Below are 18,951 nucleotides of genomic sequence, written 5' to 3'. Positions count from 1 at the left end.
GGAAGACTCTTCCCTTGTCTTCCGTCCAACCACATTTTCCATCCATAGTGATCTTCCTGAATCTTTAATCACGTCCCTCCCGTCGCTCCTACTTAAAATTCTCCGTTGACTTCCTCCTGTCTTTTTCATGGTCTGTTCTCTCCCACAGTGACTTGCCACGGTCACCCCCAACTTACCCTTCAACTACAGGGAACTATTTGTAGTTCTATCAGGTTGTTTGCTGTGTCTTCCTCTGGACTTTTGCACATGTTTTCCCTGTTCTTTTCCTCTTGGCAGGTTAACTCCTATTCGTCACTTTTTCCATGAGGCCTTCTGTGACCTCCTTGTAACACTTAGATGTTCCTCCCATCTTCTCTCATGCGTTTGCATCCGTCATAGCACTGAGTTTGCTTTAACTGTCCATCCACCCTTGGACTTTAGGGAAGAGAACTTCTCTTCTTTGTGGTTTTAACTCTGGAATCTGGGCAGTGCCTGCTGCATATTAGGAGCTCAATAGCTATTAAGCAAAGGAATACTTTACTTTATCCTCTTTAAATCCATCTCTTATCTCCCTAATATTTCCCTCACTTAAAGTTCAAATTCAGCTAATTTTTATGAGTGTCCATCATTTGCCATTCGTGTGATACATATTAATAGAATATTAATAAAGGACCAAAGAGACTTTCCTCCTTGCATCTTGTGTCCCAGCGGGAAGACCAGATGCTCTCCTACTCTTACCCTTTATCTCCTTCGATAAGAGAAAAACACCTGCCACTTGGAGAAGCCCCTGCTGACCTTGGCGTTACCCTTTCAAGATGAGCTCTTCAGAAAAGAACCAGGATGGGAGAAATAATTCTTTTCTGATTTTCATAACTCTGGTAGGCAAGAAGGTCAAACTCAAATGGAAGAGGAGAAAATACCCCGCCTGCCCTCCCCCCTGCAAAGTGCATCAGATATCCTGTGCTGAAATTTCAGAAATATTTACTGCTCAGAGTTTTTAACATTTATTTAGGTCGGTATCTTGAAACCAACAGGCTAATTACTTTATCCCACAAGTTAAAAAAACAAAGGCAAATCAATATATTTTCTAATGGCGAGGTCCCACTTGCCTTATTTATTGAAGGAAAGAGTGTACAGTTGCTAGTAACACCCACACATAAGTAAATGAAACACGATTATGCAAGAATGCAGGGAATGCCAACTAAAGAACAGCCTTGTGTTAAGAAATAAATAGAAATGAGTCCTTCCCTTGTAAGCCACATGTACTTTCCCTTGCACCTCGGATCTCCAACAGCTTCCATTTCCATCTGGTTTGTCCCCAGAACTGGGCAGGAGAAATCCTGGGTCTGGCCGAAGCTGAGCTTGGAACCCACACTCCCTCAAGCAGTGCTGTTGGGTCAGACGGCTCTTGAGACCAGTTACACTTCCAGCCCCAGGGAAACCTCTGTTGCGAATTTTTCCCTCCTTCCCCAAGGGAGCCCTTTTTGCAAAAGGCTTTGGCTGTCCCTAAAGCTTTCTCAAGTTTTGTCTTTTGAAAAGCATTTTGTGGGGTTGGAACATTGCAGGTCGCCCCCACCCCCCACCGCCTCCTTCACCCAGATGTTTCTGGTTCTCAGGATGTACACCTGTGAAGCCGGGTCACTTGGGAGAAATGTTTGAGTTTTATTTACAGCAGAGAAGAATGCGATCTTCACATGCAAATGCTCAAAATGGCCATTTTGTTCTCAGGAATCAAACACAAGACCTGCTAGGGTAGAGTCTTTGCAGGGACATGAAAAGAAAACCCTAAGGTAAAATCACCTAATCATTCCACATATCTGATTGCCCGCTCTGGCTCACCAGCACTCTTCTAGGTCCTGGGAATCTGGTGGTGGAAAGAAAAAAAAGGGAGGGAAAGGAAGACAGAAAGAGATAAATCTATTCTAGCCGGGGAAGGAGGTAGAGTAAGATGGACAATATAAAAAAACAATAAATCAACAAGTGCGTTTATAGTCTGCTAGACACAATTGTTCCGAATACTGAAAAAAAAATTATGCCGAGAATCCTGCCGTGGGCCACGCGGGTGGTCTCCTTGCTTCGAGGAGAGATGCTGTGAGCGATGCCAGCCCCGTGTCTGCAGCACGTGCTCAATACTACTAGTTCTTGCTCTCTTCCCAGCTGGAGCCACGAACCCTTGAAGGTGGTCTTGCACGCCAAGGCTTGCTTTTAGCAAAATGCATCGCTTAACTTCAGTCTAGAGGGACTCTCAGATACAGCGGTGACGCAATAACTCACACAGAGAGAGAGAGAGAAAAGGTACTGTCACTCAATTAGTTTTCAATGGTTTTCATAATAAATATAAGAAGCTACCGCTCGTCGAGCACAACGATAGGCAGTAGGGACCCAGGAATTATGAAGCCACCACCCCTGTCATCAGGAGTGACTAGACCAGGCAGCAGAAATTCTAAGACAAGACGGTTAGGATAAGGCCCAAGCGATCAAAGCAAATAGATTCTCTCAGGGGCCCAAAGAAGGAAAGGTGGTTCTTCACCTCGGGAGGAGCAGGGAAGAAGAGCATCGGTGGGGGTGAGGGGGGGCTCCTACAGGTGCATGACCTTGGAGGTGAGCCACAGTTTGCGGGAGAGGGAAGGGGGCCAGGAGAGCCTGGGGAGGCTCCAGGCCCCCCACCTTGGCCCATTTGCTTACAACAGAACGTGCAAGGGGTGAGGGGTGGGGGGAGCTGGGCCCAGAGGGGGCTTGGGGATCACAGCGCGAGTGTCTCCCGGGATTTCACGTGGCGGCCACTCGGGCACATGGTGAGATTTGGGGGGCGAGCGATCACACGACAGGGAACGGGAAAGCCAGCGGGAAGTGAGCACCATCAGCCAACTGAGAAGGAAGGAAGATCACAGACACCAGGCGATCCCCTGTTACCGGGTGTGTGGCCCCATCACGGGTTGGGATGACCCTGTGTCTATGTCCACGTGGCTATGGTTGCCTCCACCCCACCTGCTGGTAAACCCCAGGGGAGCGGGGACCGTGTCCCTCCTCTCGCTCACGGCCACCTGGCGCCCACCGTGGCTCCGGGCCTACAGCAGGGGTTCAACGAGCATGTGCTGAGCGACCGCGCGACTCAGGTGGAAATAGAAGCGATGGGACTTGACACATGACTGATGCAGGACAGGTGGGGGACAGAAGCAGTGAGATGCTGTGGGGACACTTTCCAGCCTGGCCGCCGGAAGAATGTTGAACACATGGCTGGACCGCAGTCCCACAGATCAGCTTACTGCCTCGTGCACTCGTGTGTCTGTAAGGGACGAACCCACCTTGCCAGGCGACTCCCGTCGCGCTAGTGTTGTTGACGCTGACCATTGCCTCTTTTTTTTTTTTTTTTTAATAGTCAATCTTTGATTTCCCTTCCGATGATCTCCCTCTGTTGCGTACTTTTTGGTCGGAGGCTTGACAGGGAAGTTTGTCACGCATTTTGTATCAAGAGTGTTTTCCAGGGAGGGGGGCCCTTCCCTCTTCTGTCTTCAAGAGAGGACGTCCTGATATTTTATCGATAAATCAGCAGGGCCCTTGGAGGTGTGTACAGAGAATCGGAAAGATTTCTCTGCAATCGGTAGGAACCTGGGGCTCGGCTGGCTGCGGATTCCTGCACGTAACGAAACTTTCTAGCTATGATGTCTACTGCTTCCAAGCCTCAGTTTTTTGTTATTTAATTTAAAGAGGGAGTACATTTTCTGAGTTACTGTTACATTAAGAAGCAGAGAGGAAAGATGGATTTTCACACCTGATGAAGAAGGGGAGGGCAGGTCAAAGAAGAAATCATCACGAACCTGGAAGAAATTGAAGGCCGTGGGACTTGAGGGTGATTTTTGAAGAGGAAATGGGTAGCCTCTAGGAAAATGGGGATACGAAGGCTTCTGGGGCAAGAATCATGGAGCCAGGATTTGGGTAGAAACAACTGGCCCCATTGTTTGCAAGAAGATGCTGTGGCCTTGTTCCACCTGGAGACTGAGCTCGAATCTCCGCTAGAATCTTCTAGATTCTCTACAGAGAAGGTGGCACTTGCATCATGGAGATGGGGACCCAGAGAAGGGAAAATACTGGAGGAACATTCTCTTAGAGGCATTTCATGAGAAGTGGCCGTGGTGGGGGTGGGAAGGAAGCCCGAGGAGAGGTGGGCTTCCCTAAACCCCGGCAGCAGCAGGTACGTGGAGAGATCAGTGGTGGTGATGGGTACGCAAGGGGGGGTTAGGATCCCTTCCATTGTCACATTGCACAATTCCGGGGGCGCCCCTCGCAGGTAGCTTCTGTAAGGGGCATGCTCCAGGTGGCGGCAGTCACACAGACGCCGCCCCAGCCCCCAGCAGGTGCTCCTCATTGCACTCGTGCGGTCTGCCCCGTTCCAGGACGGCGCAAGGAGGAGTACTGTCTACGAAGGAGATGGACATCTTGAGGTTTGGTGTTAGGATGCTTTTGGTTGCAAGTCACAGCAACTCTCCTCGGACAGCGTACTCGGTAGAGGTGATAGACTGGCTCGCTCCGCGCACCCTAGGGAAACAGCTGGTCTCTGCCTCCATCTCTGGGCATCTCCGTCTCCTACTCCTGGGTTTGCCCTGTGCTTCGGGTGTGATGCGGGCAGGAGCAGGTGCACGTGTGTGTTGGGAGGGGCCGCCGTGGGGTATGTACGTACATGTGATGCTTCCTCTGGCGCCCCCCGCCCCCAGAGCCACATGGAAAAAAGCAGAGAAAAGCAGTTTCTCCTAGGGAAGGAATATTGTTATCTTCTGGATCACAGAGAATGTGAAGACCACAGATAAAATGTCCACGAGCAGGCTGGCCCAGAGCTGCTGGGGGGCCACTAAGGATCACATCTCCCCCTCCCACCCTCATGATTTATTGATTTGAGAGAGAGTTTTGAGCAGCAGGAGGGGCAGAGGGAGAAGTAGACTCTCTGTTGAACAGGGGGCCTGACGTGGGGCTCCACTCCAGGACCCTGAGGTCATGACCTGAGCCAAAGTCAGACGCTTGACAGCCTGGGCCACCCAGGTGCCCCAATGATTACATCTTTTAAACAGCATGAAAGGGGCGCCTGGGGGCACAGTTGGTTGAGTGTCTGACTCTTGGTTTTGGTTCAGGTCATGATCTCAGGATCAAGAGATTGAGCCCAGCACTGGGCTCAGTGCAGGGAGTCTGCTTGAGATTCTCTCCCTCCCTCCTTCCACCCCTCCCAAACCCCCACTCCTCTCTCAAATAAATAAATAAATCTTAAAAAACTAAAACAAAACCTGTGTGCTAAAAATCACTTCCTTAAAGCAATTTTCTTCTTCCTTGTTGAAGTAATTCCATTATAGACTTTAAAAAAAAAAAAGAAAAAAAAAGAAGTCAGCATGAAAAATTCTGTTTAAAAATCTTCTTTCAAGGTCAATTTACAAATTCAATTAATATGGATTGGTAAGTGATTATGCAATTCTAGAAATGAATGTTACCGGATTAAGTTGTAATGAGTATTTTATAGAGAAAGTCAATACATGGTGTGTGTTTTCAGTCTTTGTCATCTGGTTCTAGTCTCTGTTTGGCAACAGCATTTTATACGTGGCTCTGCGAGCGCAGCCAAAAAACCTTGCATACTTCACAACTTGCCACTCTTCTCAAAGATTTAGTTAGAGGCTGCAACTTATAGCACATGCTGCTGGATTCAGCTTCTAAAGTGAGAGTCTCATGGGCCCAGAATATCTCCTGTACCCACACATTTCCTGGTAGGCCAAACTTCACAAAATAAACATAGATGACCTCTCATCCATCCAGTCTTCCGGAAAGTTTAGAAATGATGCAACCCCTTGGCAAGATGACATGACACATTGCTTTACTTGTGCAGAGCATGAACTTCCTTCATTCTGCGCCACCCGGACAAACAAGCATTTACATTAGCGCTGCCCCAGACTCTGAAACACATTCTCATCAGCTTAAACGCAACCAGACGTTAAATAAATGGCCTTGGCTTGGGGGAAGAGTGAGTCAACAGGAGACAACAGGGGAAGTGTCGCGGTTGCTTCACAGTGACATCCAAGACATTTGAGAAAGTAGAAGCTGGTTTTTCTGTCAATACCTCGGTTTCCTTTCCTTTCTTCGTCCCCCCTGCACGCAGGAATAACAATGTCTGGAATCAATATAGGGCTCCTCTTCTGAGAGGTTGAGTATTTTCCCACACGTGAAGCTGGCTGGCCTTGCGCTTTCCCTCTGCGGGAGAGTGAGCTGCGAGGTTTCCTACTGCGCCGCGGCCTGCCTCGTCTGTCTCCTCGACCACTAACCTGGCTCCCGACTGTTTCTCTTCCTGGGATGGCTTCTTCTGGATTCTCTTCTTCAATACATAGAAACGAGCCTTTGCACGTCCGTCAGCTGCTCCACACCTCTTGTGACGCTTTGGATTGTTCCACCTACCTGTCGCTGACTCCGAGAGGTGTAGATATGCCCTGACTCGCTTCCCAGGGGCTCTGGTTTGGTTTTGTATCTAAAGGTTTTTCTCTCCCCTACAATTGCCCCATTGCTCTGCTTTCTCCAGGCCTCACCGGCAATCCATGCTTTAAAGTGCCACGATGTCACAATAACGGTACACGACCAGGGACGCCTCGTTTAAAGACCTCTGGACAAAGGGGTGATTCCGAACTATTTTAGCAACGAGGCCCTTCACACGTCGTTCCCGACATGCTTCTCCAGCCTGTAGTCCCTAGAATGCATCCCATAGGACAGCACTTCTCAAACTGTACTGAGTGAGGAACCAGCTGGTTCACTCCCCGTCCATCGAGGTAGGCCAGGTGGTCCTACGGCGCAGGGCTGGTGTGCAGCTTGGGTGACACGCCACTCGCCAATGACCTTCACCACACCTGGTCCCCACCCGGGTCCAGGACCAGCGGCCCCTGGCCATACAGTGTCCGGTTGCCAATGTTTCTATAGGTTACTCACTCACCGTTTCTTTCCTTATATGGTCAGAGAGAGTAACAATTCACAGTCCACTGACCACCATAGCACAGCCATAGGCCTTGTGGGATGGAGCCCCACGTCGGGCTCTGTGCTCAGTGGGGAGGAAAGAAACCAGGTTCTTCACACATACGTACACGTTTCGAATAAACCTTGGTTGTTACTTCATTTGAACTTCGACCCTAGGTTTTCCTTCAGCCTGGGTGCCCCTGTTCTCCTACCTTTGCTTGGCCTATCTCGATTTGTCTTTGAAAGCCCACCTAAATCTTTTGAGAAATGATTCACAGATGTTTATCATCTTAATGGCAAAATCTAGTGGTTCTAGTACATCTACAGTTTTGCACAACTGTCACCACTACCTAATTTTAGAACATTCCTGTCACTCAGCAAAGAAGCCCTCTACCCATGAGCAGTCACTGTCCACTCCCCACTCCCCACGGCACCTACAACCACTACTTTATGTCTCCATGGATTTCCTTCTTCTGGACGTTTTGTATCAATGGAATCATCATAGGTGGCCTTTTGTGACTGGCTTATCTCACCTGGTGAAATTTTTTCAAGGTTCATCCATGTTGTAACATATCAGTTCTTTGTTCCCCTTTATGACTGAATCATTTTCTACCGTATGGATATACCACATTTTCTTTATACTTTCATCAATTAATGGACATTTGGGTTGTTCCTGCATGTTGACTATCAAGAACAAAACTGCTCGTAATAACTACTAGTTTTATTGTGGATGTGTTTCCATTTCTCTTGGGTATATGCCTATGAATGGAATTGCAGGGTTGTATCATACCTCTGTGTTTGACTTTTTGAGGAACTGTCAAACTGATTTCTCCACATTTTTGTCCATACTTTGTTATTTCCTTTTTAAAACAACTGTAAGGATGCCTGGGCGGCTCAGGCAGTCAAGCATCTGACTTCTGATTTTTCATGAGATCATGATCTCAGGGCCATGAGATGGAGCCTTGCATCAGGTTTCACGCTCAGCAGGGCGTCTGTTTGAGGTTCTTTCCCTCTGCCCTTCCTTCCCCACCCCCCACACTCATGTGCATGTTTTCTTTCTCTCTAAAAAATAAATCTTAAAAAAAATTATAGCCATCCTAGTGGGCATTGTACATATTTTTCTTCTGTGTATTCATTTCTGATTCTTTCTCTTTCCAGAATCCACCCCTTTTTCCTTTCTGTTCTCACAAGAATGAATAATACAAGTGATTATAAGAATAGCTAATTTTGGAGACTTTGTGGCTGCTAGGTATTATGCTACGTGCTTTACATGTGTGAGCTCATTAAACCCTCATATGATCTTTTGTGAAGTTGGTGGTATTAGTTCTTCTATTTTATGTATGAGGGCAGAGAGAGAGAGAGAGAGAGAGAGAGAGAGTAAATTGCCCCAAATCCTGCACCTGCAAGAGTGAACACTGGAATTTCAACTCCTGGGCATATTTGGCCCCAAAGCCAATGGTTTGAACTATTGGGCCTTTAGTAAATAGAAGCTATTAATATTAAAATCTTTTATAGGGGCACCTGACTGGCTCAGTGAAAGGAGTGTGCAAGTCTTGATCTTGGGGTTAGGAGATCAAGCCCCACGTTGGGTATAGAGATTACATATACACATTCACACATACATACATAGACTTTTAAAAAAAAAAAGAGCAAAGTTTAAGAAAATAAACGTTCTTCTTTTAGAGCAGGCCCATGCTATCCAATTAGAACTAGCAATGTTTCGTTGCTAAAGATTTAGTGGTGTTATCCTTAGTTTACTCAAGAGTATTCCTACAAAGTATGGTCAACGGTTCTCATTTTTCCATTGAGGGTCTTACAAAATAAAAGCAAACTCTCCCATTCCAGAAGCTCTCATGATACCCAGCATCTCAAACCCCGCAGTATCGTTTGTCACGGGCCCATCCTATCATACACAAGGAGGCACTTTTTAATTTCACCTTTGAATTTGACCTAGAAGAAGACTACTTGAAATTCATTGAACACACGTTTATCTGCATGTCTTTGCCACTTGATACGTACCATAAAGATATTCTGTTCTCTCTACTGATTTTTTCTCTTCTGGGGAAATGAGAGAGTTCAACATACCCCTTCACTGCTAGAAAAGTCTTTGCCATTTTTTTTTTCTCATGCTTATTTTTCATCACACACAAACCCTAATTATTTTGTCACTGGGTGTCTCCCGGTAGGTGACCATAGGCTGTGCCACTTATTAGAGGTGTGTGTGTATGTGTGTGTCTGAATCTGTTTATATAGACATATTTTGCAAGGATCTCAGTAATGATATGATGCATGTTTTACTATCTCTGATCTATAGCTAAACCAATAGAAGTGTAGAGAGATTAAGACACTTACCTAAAATCACACCTGTAATAGTAAAAGTAAATCTTGTAGTAAAGGGCCTGTTTAAGTTCTTTGATCATGGAACCCTCTCCTCCTTACGTTTTAAAAAACAGCACTTCTATAGATAATTTAAGAGTCTGTGTAATACAGTCTCCCTGCCCCCATCTTTGTCATCCCTGCAAAGCCTTCCCAGAAGGAGTTAATCACTTCCTCCTCCTTCCTGCCCTGGCCGCAGTGTGTCATGGCAGTTAGGATGCTGTGTTGCAATTTGTTTACACATCTGCCTCTTTCTGAGGGCAGGGTCCATGTCTTATTTTCTTTGTGTCTTCAAGTGATACCCCAAACCTAAAAGGTGTCCAATCAATGTTTATCGATTTGAATACTTCGTCACAGCCACATCTGACATGGGCACACTACTGAGAGCCCCAGCTGAGGACAGCAATGCACATTGCTCTGAAATAGGAAAGAAGCTCATCAATTCCCAGTGTTTCTTGGGATAAAAATCCAACATACATAAATGTTTTTAGGTAAAGGCACCCTATGGGTTAGCGTGGGCTTCGGGGTAGCACGTGTTCTCACCAAATCAATCTGCTGGGATGGACGAGTCAACTGATTTGAGTGAACATACATCAACAAGGCTTCAAAAAAAAAGATGCTCATCTGCCATCTTGCCTTTAAAACATTCTTTTCTATCCAAAAATGCTTTGTTTTCTTCTCGTGATTTGACCCAGCAGCAGAAGATTGCTTATTCTTAAGGTTCTGGAGAAAGCTGGGGCAAAACTATGTTGGGCTTCCCACATTTGTCTCTGTGCTGACAATTCCTTTTCTTGCCCATATCCTTTTTCTGTACACTGGTCCGTGACCTGGTTCCCTTCTCCCCCCAGCCTCTGCCTTTTTGTCAGTTCATTTCTGTATATGCTATCAAAAAATATTTTGGCGGGGACCTGGTTGGCTCAGTCAGGGAGCGTGCGACTCTTGATCTTGGGGTCATGAGTCGGAGCCCCACGTTGGGCATGCAGCTTACTTAAAAAAAGGTATTTTAGGTCACCCTTCTCTTTTCATGACACATATCAACAGTGCATATTCCTGTGAATTAATGCAATATCTCCATGGAGAAGGACATTTCACAGAGGTCAACTGAGGGTCCTCAGATCGCCTAGGAAGATGAAAACTAAACCCAGAATCCAGATTTCCGGATCTGTGTTGCTCTAGTTTTCACTCTCACTGTCTGTTTGTTATTGCTAAAGCTTCATGTGTGACCCTCCTCACCCCTAAAATTTTAGAGAGAGATGGGAGAGGTTCTCTCTTCACAGGGCATTAAGGGAATGGAAATTGTGAAGAAAGCTGTGAAGAACCTCCAAGTTCTACTCACTCTTTGCCCAAATTGCTAGGTTAAGTACACAGGAAAGGGTAGTCTTCCTACCTCCTGAGGGTGGACCCAGTTCATCTGAAGGGGCCATTCTCTGGCCATCCTTGAGATGCACGCAGCTGGTGACCTCATCTTTCTCTGAGCAAGTGTGGCCATTACTGAAAGGGCAGACACCCCCCGGGGAGCAGGCGGGCGGGCCAGGATGTGGGGAGGGTGATTCAGCAGGTAACAGCAGTGTCTTTCATGCCACCCGCAGGAACGCCCAAGGGGCTCACCCCTCAGGCAAGTTTCAGAGGAGAGAGACCCAACTCCTAGCTGCCCGAGCTATTTTCCTTAAAGATGGATTTTGTTTCTCCTTTGAGGAGAAAATGTGCGATCCCGATTCACATAAATCACAAAATTCCCCGTGAATTTGATCACGGCAGAATGGATTCCTTTTATCATGGAAAGGATCACCCAGAAGCACATCCCAACTCAGTTACAGCCTCTGATAAAACAGTGGGTGCTGCGGGGGGAGGAGGCCCCGGGCCCGGCAGAGTCTGGGGGGCTCCCTCCATGCGTGTGTCAAGGGAGGAGAAGACCGGAAAATTGTCAAAGAATCCCTTTTTGAACCTCCTTAATCTGCTCTGAGTTCAATACGTGTAAAAATACGATGTTTTACCAAAACTCTAAACATAACCACCCACCCGAAGGCTTGTGATAAGTGAAATGAGTCTGGGAGGGTTGATGAGGCCCTTTTCTTACTGCTGGGCTCTTGGGTCACAAGAATTGCAAGGTTGTTCCCTTGAAGCATATTTTAAAGCGTGTTCTTTCCCTCTGGCAGTGAATATTTTTAGACCGGACATTAACATGCAAATTATATGGATCAAACACTCCCCACCCCCGCCTCGCAACCTCCTTGGGCCACAGAGGCACAAAGACCGTCCTATTGCTTTTAACCTTTGGGGGAAGCGGCTTCGTCCACTGCTCAGGGTTCACTTGGGTGTGGAACTCAGAACATACCTAGGCCCCCAAAAGGCCCTGCCAGGTGCCCCCATGCACATGCCGAGGAGCTCTTTGGACTCTGCTATGGGGAGGGCCCAGAAATTAGCGACACAGACTGAGGAGGACAGAGGGGGGGGAAGGGGTTCCTGAGATGTCCAGGCCTCCCTCCTGCTGACACTTTCCTAATAACTTGTCAGGGGCTTTCTCTGTGGCCCTGGAGCTGGATTTTCCCAGTGGGTATTCTGGGCCCACTGCGGACTCTGCTTCCCTTGGAGGCCCCAGCGTGTGATCTGGAACCCGGCTGGGGGCTGGGGGGCCACCTGATGTTGGCTGCTTGGGCCTGAAGGGCCGGGGCGGTGCTGGGAGTCGAGGAGGGGAGGGGAGGTTTGGGGCTGCCAACGGTCCCTGGGTCCCAGCCCTATTTTTCTCCCTGTTTCCAAAGAGAGAAATCTGATTCCTGTCGTTCCCCTGCTTTAAAACCAAATCTGGACCTTTATTACCCATAGACAAAGTCTGAATGACTGAGTGTCACATGAAGAATCTTAAGAAACTGGCTCCAACCCACCTTTCCTTTCTCCTTTTTTTGCCACTCACCACTTGTTTGCCCCCAAGACCCTCCGCAGTAGGCCACCACAGACCTCTGCTGGTCCCCACGTCCAGAGGCCACTGCCCAAGTTCTCTTCCGGGACCCACCTGCCCCACTGACGGTGCCTGGCCAACTTGTCCAGGGGACCCACTCGGCCATTAGCCATTGCCCAGCTCCCTCTAGACTTGTTTAAAGTCTTCATTGTGACATTTATCCTGATAGAGCGTGATTGATTTTTTTCAACGAGACTATGAATCTTCAACAAGACTATGAACGCCTTGAAGGTGGGATCTGAATCCATTTCTCTCTGAATGTCCATCTTCCACGCAGGCCCTGGTAAGGGCAGTTATTTTGGTGCAAGACATATACATTATACTCTAGTCAGATGCAGTTTGCTCCCGTCCTGGGGACAGACAACGAGGTGGCACGACCCCAGGGAGGATGCGCCAGCCCTCCCATCTACTCTGCCTGGGATTTCATCCCTGTAGCAGGGTAGGAGTGAAATAAGGTTGGATTTCTTTCCCACTGGCAAATAATGTCAAGTCCAATCAGAAGGCAGTATTGAAACAAAGACTGTGGTGTGGGATCAATCTGTTTGGAGCCCAGCCCTAGCTCTGACACTAACTAGTTGTGCATCTCGGGAGAGATCACTTGGCCTCCCCGACCTTCAGTGTCTTCTTCATCTACAAAATTAAGAATTTGTCCTGGGTGATGTTATTTCCTAAGGAACACCCATGGTCACCTATGGGGCAACAATCTTCAAGCAGGGGTGGGGTTGAGGAAAAGGCAAAGTGAAAAGGAAGCAGGTGATCCAGCTGTTCAGATAGAAGATGATCACGAAAGTGCCCAGTACAGGCCTGGTGCACAGAGAGCCCTCGGGAGAGATGAGAGCTTTATTCCTTCCTGATGCCTGTATGTCTACACCCCAGAAAAACTGGTCTTAGCCTGTTGGTTCGTCTTCCTTGAGAAATTCTTCTTCTCTACCCTGTTATATACTGTGGGCAACCTTTGAGGAGGTAAGCACGACGTAGTGGGAGGTGCTTCCCAGATGTGGGCCTGTTAGGGGTTGAATTGCCCCATCTAGAAAAGGTATATTGAAGTCCTAATCCCTTGTACCCCAGAATGGGGCCTTATTTGAAAATAGGATGATTCCAGAGCTAATCGAATTGAAATAAAGTCCTTAGGGTGGGCCCCTAATCCAATACGACCGGTGTCCTCATGAAAAGGAGAAATTTGGACACAGAGAGAGACATACAGAGGGAGGATGAGGGGAGGACTCAAGGGGTAAGATGGTTATGTGGCCGGGGTGACGCATCGACAAGCCGAGGAACGCCAAGGATTGTTGGCAAACCCCAGAAGCTAGAAGATTCTCCCCTAGAACTGTCAGGGAGAGCCTGGCCAATGCCTTAATTTTGGACTTCTAGCCTCCAGAACCGTGAGCCACCCAATTTCTTGGCACTCTGTGAAAGCGGCTCTGGGAAACGAATGCAGGATTCGGGCCGAGCCACGTGGAAGAGTGGGGCGTGTGTGCCCGTGTGCTCGTGCTCGTGCATGTTGGGAAGGGGCTGCCGGTGCCCGACGGTGGTCGCATCACGGGCAGGTCGTGGGGAGCTCCCAGGGAGCTCAGCTGACCCCCTTCTCTGAAATGACTGGAGCCCACCGGCAGAGTGTGCTTCTCCTTTCTGCCCCGTCCTGCTTGGCGTCCCTCCTTGCCTGGCTGCCACTTCCAAGCCCTCCCTCACCTCCTCTCCGCATTGGCTCCTCTAAAAGGGACATTTTATTCTGGTGTTTACTTAGAAATGTTAGTGCTACAAAGTCGGGCCTGGTTGGGGAGGCCTCCAGTGAGGGAGGGAGGGAGACGGGCCTCCTGCTTGGAGGACATTTGGGGAGGCTCAGACCCTGGTGGCACCAGTAAAAGGAAGCCAACTAAGGTAAACTTCTTTTTTTTTTCCCTCCTCCCCCCCAGTTCGTAAATCCTCCTTGTGAAGCTGGCATAATAGAGGCTGTATAAGAGCTGGGCCGGCTCCGCGCCTTCTGGAATCCCCAGGGCGCCCGCGGGAGCCCGGGCCCTGCGCTCGGTGGAGGGCGGGGGGCCTCCCCCTGTGCACCCCTCGCAGCCCCCCTGGGCCCGGGGTGGGGCTGCTGGATGTGAATGGAGGATTGTTCGCCGTGGCCACTGGCCGCCAGGGCTGCCGGGGCCAACACTTAAAAAATACAGTGCTGCTTTCAAAGTAGAGCAGGAGGGCGTTGAAGCAGGGGTGCAGGGGTGCAGGGGTTCTTGTCCAACACACTGCCCATCTGTGCAGGCTCCCCAGGTGGAGGAAGGGCACCCCCGGCCTCCACCTCCAAGCCAGCAGAGGAGGCCCACTTGGGCTCCGAGCCCTCCAGCAGGCCGCTTGCTGGGCAGAGTCAAAGCGACGGTCCCTCTCGCATGAGCTCAGCCGCGACGTGGGTGTCAGCGGGGCTGAGCTGGGCGCCTTGGCACCTGCTGGGTGCCCCGTGAGCGCTGCGGGGACAGAGCGCCCGGGCCGGCTGCAGGGCTCTCCGCGCTCCCCCAACCGCACAGAAATCCTGCCCATCGTTTTCCTCTGGGACGGAGCGCGGTGATACAATTAAACATTCACGGTTTAATTATTGGAAAGAAATACATTAAAGGACCATTATTGAAATATTTTCCATCGAGCGTCAAGTAGGAAAACCTAAAGAGCGAGGCTTCTCTGTACTTGCCATGAAATGATCCCATTGTTGGCGGTGGCGGGAGCGTTTATATAAAAGGACTGAAATGATGCAGTTGCCTGAGTGACTCGACCACCACCGAGTGAACCCCAGGCTGGGAGGCCACGTGGCCACCCCTGCTCGGCTTCAGAATTCCCCAGGAGTGTTTGGATGCAAAGGAACTGGAGATTCCCTAAAGAGGATCCCTTTTGTTTTCCTGGTGATGGGTAGAGGGCAGAGTGGGTTGATTCCTCTCCGGGCTCCAGACAGTTCACTTAAAAAACAAAACACACCTCCGGCAGTTTTGTTTCCATGTCCCCAGGAAGTGCTCTCACGTGTGCTGAGCCTCCCTCTGCTCAGCCACTGGTAATATCCTTCATGGGATGGGTTAAACTAAAGCCTTAGGAATAGCTCCTCTGCCAGTCCTCAGGGCAAAACCCCCAAAAGGTAGACATCGTAACACCTTGACTTTCTAGGTGAGCCCCGGGGGCACAGAAGTGATGATGTTCTCCTGAGAGCAGAAGGCACACCGTGGATGGGTCCCCTAAAAGCAAAATGGCAAGACCACAAACACACCTCATTGCAAAGGAGGTGCATTTTCCCATTGTTCTAAGTATAATGTGGGGCAGGAAGGTGGAGAATAATATTCAAGGCATCTACAAAGGAAATGAGACTCCAAATCGCCTTTTTTGGTGCGTTAGTCTGAAAGGACACCTGCCTCATTCACCAAATAAGCAGGTTCGCCCCCCACAACAGCCTTTTTTTTTTTTTACAAGGTCAAGCCCTGCTGCTCTGAGGAATGAATCAGAGGCATTACATTTACCCCAAAAATAACTCATTGAAGGAAGCGATTTACCTCTTTCTTATCTGATCACATCAGAAGGAGCAAAGATTACAAGTAAGATCTAATTCTTCTTGCCTTATTGATCATGTCTGCACGCTGACCATGTTTTTGCAAAAGAAACAATGCCATGTTCTCAAATTCTCAAAATGAGTAGGCCAGAATTACTTAATCAAATCTATACTAGGAAGTGCAGACTGAACAATGCACTAGCTTGTGTGTTTTGACTTCACTGTCTCCATGGTAACATGCACGAACAAATTAAGAAAAATATGAGCGATTTGTCTTTAGGGTGGAACTTGCCAAATCTTATTTAGTCTAATTGGTTTTTAAATTAATGATATTTTAGATGCTTAAAATGTTTTTCCAAGAATTCTCATGCAAAAAACTGCCATATTTACTGACTTTGGTATAATTAAATGTCCATATTTTTAGACCAAACCAGTTGTGGAGTGAGAATTACTAACTTGCATAAATTAAAGTAGTAAGCATTTCAACAAAGGCTGTGCTGGTAAGAAGCTGAAACAACTGTTAAAAAGTCAAAATTTTAGTTTGTCTGGTTATTTGGGACCATGGGAATGCCGTTCCTTAAAAGAAGGAAATATATTTTTAATTAAACGTTTTTCTTACTTTAAGCAAATCGCACCAGTCTACGAAGGCTGTGTACTCAGGGAATTAACTAGAACACAATGAGGGGCAAAGCCACTGGAATCAAAGGGGTGTTAAAGTTAACGCTCGGAATATTGATGTCCAAGAACTCTCTCAAACCTGTACAATCTCGAGTATTTATAAACTGTCTTCTCTCAACGGCCAAAGTGAGTTTCGTAACCATCTCGCTGCCATGGTTTAGAGACAAGGGTACAGAAATAGCTCAAGAACCTGGCTGCTCTGCTGGGGACCCAGAACACAACCGGCACCAGGAATTGTGTGGAGTACGCAGGAGACACAGGGGGCCTCCTTCTGCTCTGAACGATTAATACGAGGTTAGCGAGAGTTCTGGAAAAGAGGTTGGTGAAGAGTCAAAAAGACAAAAGAAAGTGAACAACCTGAGCTTTGAGCACCTGCACAGAGACAGCCAGAACCCTCTCTGCAGTTGGTGTTGAGTGTCTGAACACAAGGAAGCGATTGTTCCCACACCACTACTCCAGGATCCTGAGAAAAGGATCAACAGACAGAGCAGGACTGGCATCATGGGAAAGGAAACAAATCTGCCTGAGAGAGGAGGAGTGGGGAGGGGAGAGAGGGAGAGAGGGAGAGAAGGAGGGAGAGAGACAGACAGACAGACAGACATACCCCTGAAATTCTTGAAAGTCTTTCACAGAAGCCTGGAGACATCACTGAAGAAATATCCCATGTATTTTACTATGAACACACACACACACACACACACATTGTTTTTTCTACAGTGTCTGTCATCATCCTCAGTCAATAGGACTTCATAAGGTTCCAAATTTTAAGATTATATTGTTATTGATCCAGGAATCTTTGACTATTTTAATCAAGATTCTGCTCCCCGGGGCACCTGGGTGGCTCAGTCGGTTACGTGTCTGACTCCAGCTGAGGTCATGATTTTGGGGTCCTGAGATCCAGCCCTGTGTGGGGCTCCCTGCTCAGTGGGGAGTCTGCTTTTCCCTCTGCCCTCCCCCTGTTCATGCTCTCTTTCTCTCAAATAAATAAATAAAATCTTAAAGGAAAAAAATGAAAGATTCTGCTACTCGAAGTAGGCAAACTAGCTACACAACACTTGTTGTGTACACAACACTGTGCCCGAAGCAATCCTGTGCTGCGGTGTAGGGCATGCTGCTCTGGGCACTGTCGCACTGTGGACTCCTGCCCCCAGTCAGCTCACAAACCAGGAAACATTCATTCAACAGATCGACAAGACTATAAAATGAGTTTTCTCCTGGTGTCAAGGAATGAGGAGACACTAATTGCTTTCTATTCTTTACAACAACAACGGTTTGAGGAGCATTCGGAAATACAAACTATTGGGACTTCATCAAGATAAAAAGCTTTTGCACGGCAAAGGGAACAGTCGACAAAACTAAAAGACAACCTACAGAACGGGAGAAGATGTTTGCAAATGACCTATCAGATAAAGGTCTGGTACCCAAGATCTATAAAGAACTTGTCAAACTCAACGCCCAAAATTGGTGTTGTTTTTGTTTAATCCAGTCAAGAAATGGAAGACACGAACAGACCTTTCTCCAAAGAAGACCTACACGTGGCCAACAAGCACATGAAGAAATGCTCCACATCACTGGCCATCAGAGAAATACAAATCAAAACCACTTTACATGAGATACCACTTTACACTGGTGAGAATGGCGAAAATTAACAAGATATGGAACAAATGTTGGCGAGGACGTGGAGAGAGGGGAACCCTCGTGCACTGTTGGCGGGAATGCAAGCTGGTGCAGCCACTCTGGAAAACAGTGTGGAGGTTCCTCCAGAAGTTAAAAACAGAGCTAGCTACTCTACAACCCAGCAACTGCACTGCTGGGGATTTACCCCAAAGATACAGATGTAGTGAAATGCAGGGACACCTGCACCCCGATGTTCACAGCAACAATGTCTACAATAACGAAACTATGGAAGGAGCCATGATGTCCTTCGACAGACGAGTGGATAAAGAAGATGCGGTCTATTTATACATTGGGATATTACTCAGCCCTCAGAAAGGATGGATACCTGCCACTTATACTGATGTGGATGGAACTGGAGGGTATTTATGTTGAGTGAAATAAGTCAATCAGAGAAAGACAATTGTCTTATGGTTTCACTCAAGTGGAATATAAGAAATAGTCAAGGGAGGGGGATCCCTGGGTGGCGCAGCGGTTTGGCGCCTGCCTTTGGCCCAGGGCGCGATCCTGGAGACCCGGGATCGAATCCCACATCGGGCTCCCGGTGCATGGAGCCTGCTTCTCCCTCTGCCTGTGTCTCTGCCTCTCTCTCTCTCTCTGTGACTATCATAAAATAAATAAAAAAAATAAAAAAAAATTAAAAAAAAAAGAAATAGTCAAGGGAATTATAAGGGAAAGGAGGGAAACTGAGTGAGGAAAAATTAGAGAGGAAGGCAAACCATGAGAGACTCCTGACTCAGAAAAAAAAAGAAGGATTGCAGCAGGGGAGGTGGTTGGGGGAGGTGAGGGTGGTGTGACTGGG

General features: G+C 47.9%; 1 long non-coding RNA gene across 2 annotated transcripts in view; it reads left to right on the top strand.

Annotated features, from left to right (window-relative positions):
- Nucleotides 1-14,022: 14,022 nt before the first annotated feature.
- LOC144302715 (uncharacterized) overlaps nt 14,023-18,951 on the top strand; it is a 30,272-nt gene continuing 25,343 nt past the window's right edge. For both annotated transcript variants that reach the window (XR_013369744.1, XR_013369743.1), the window contains exons 1-2: nt 14,023-14,161; nt 15,722-15,843. This is a non-coding gene — a long non-coding RNA (uncharacterized LOC144302715). The remainder of the gene's footprint in view (nt 14,162-15,721; nt 15,844-18,951) is intronic.

The sequence above is a fragment of the Canis aureus genome, chromosome 31 (genome assembly GCF_053574225.1).
Source record: "Canis aureus isolate CA01 chromosome 31, VMU_Caureus_v.1.0, whole genome shotgun sequence".
Classification (NCBI taxonomy): Eukaryota; Metazoa; Chordata; class Mammalia; order Carnivora; family Canidae; genus Canis; species Canis aureus.
Note: the sequence above shows the minus strand (reverse complement) of the source record. Positions and strands in the feature narration are given on the sequence as shown.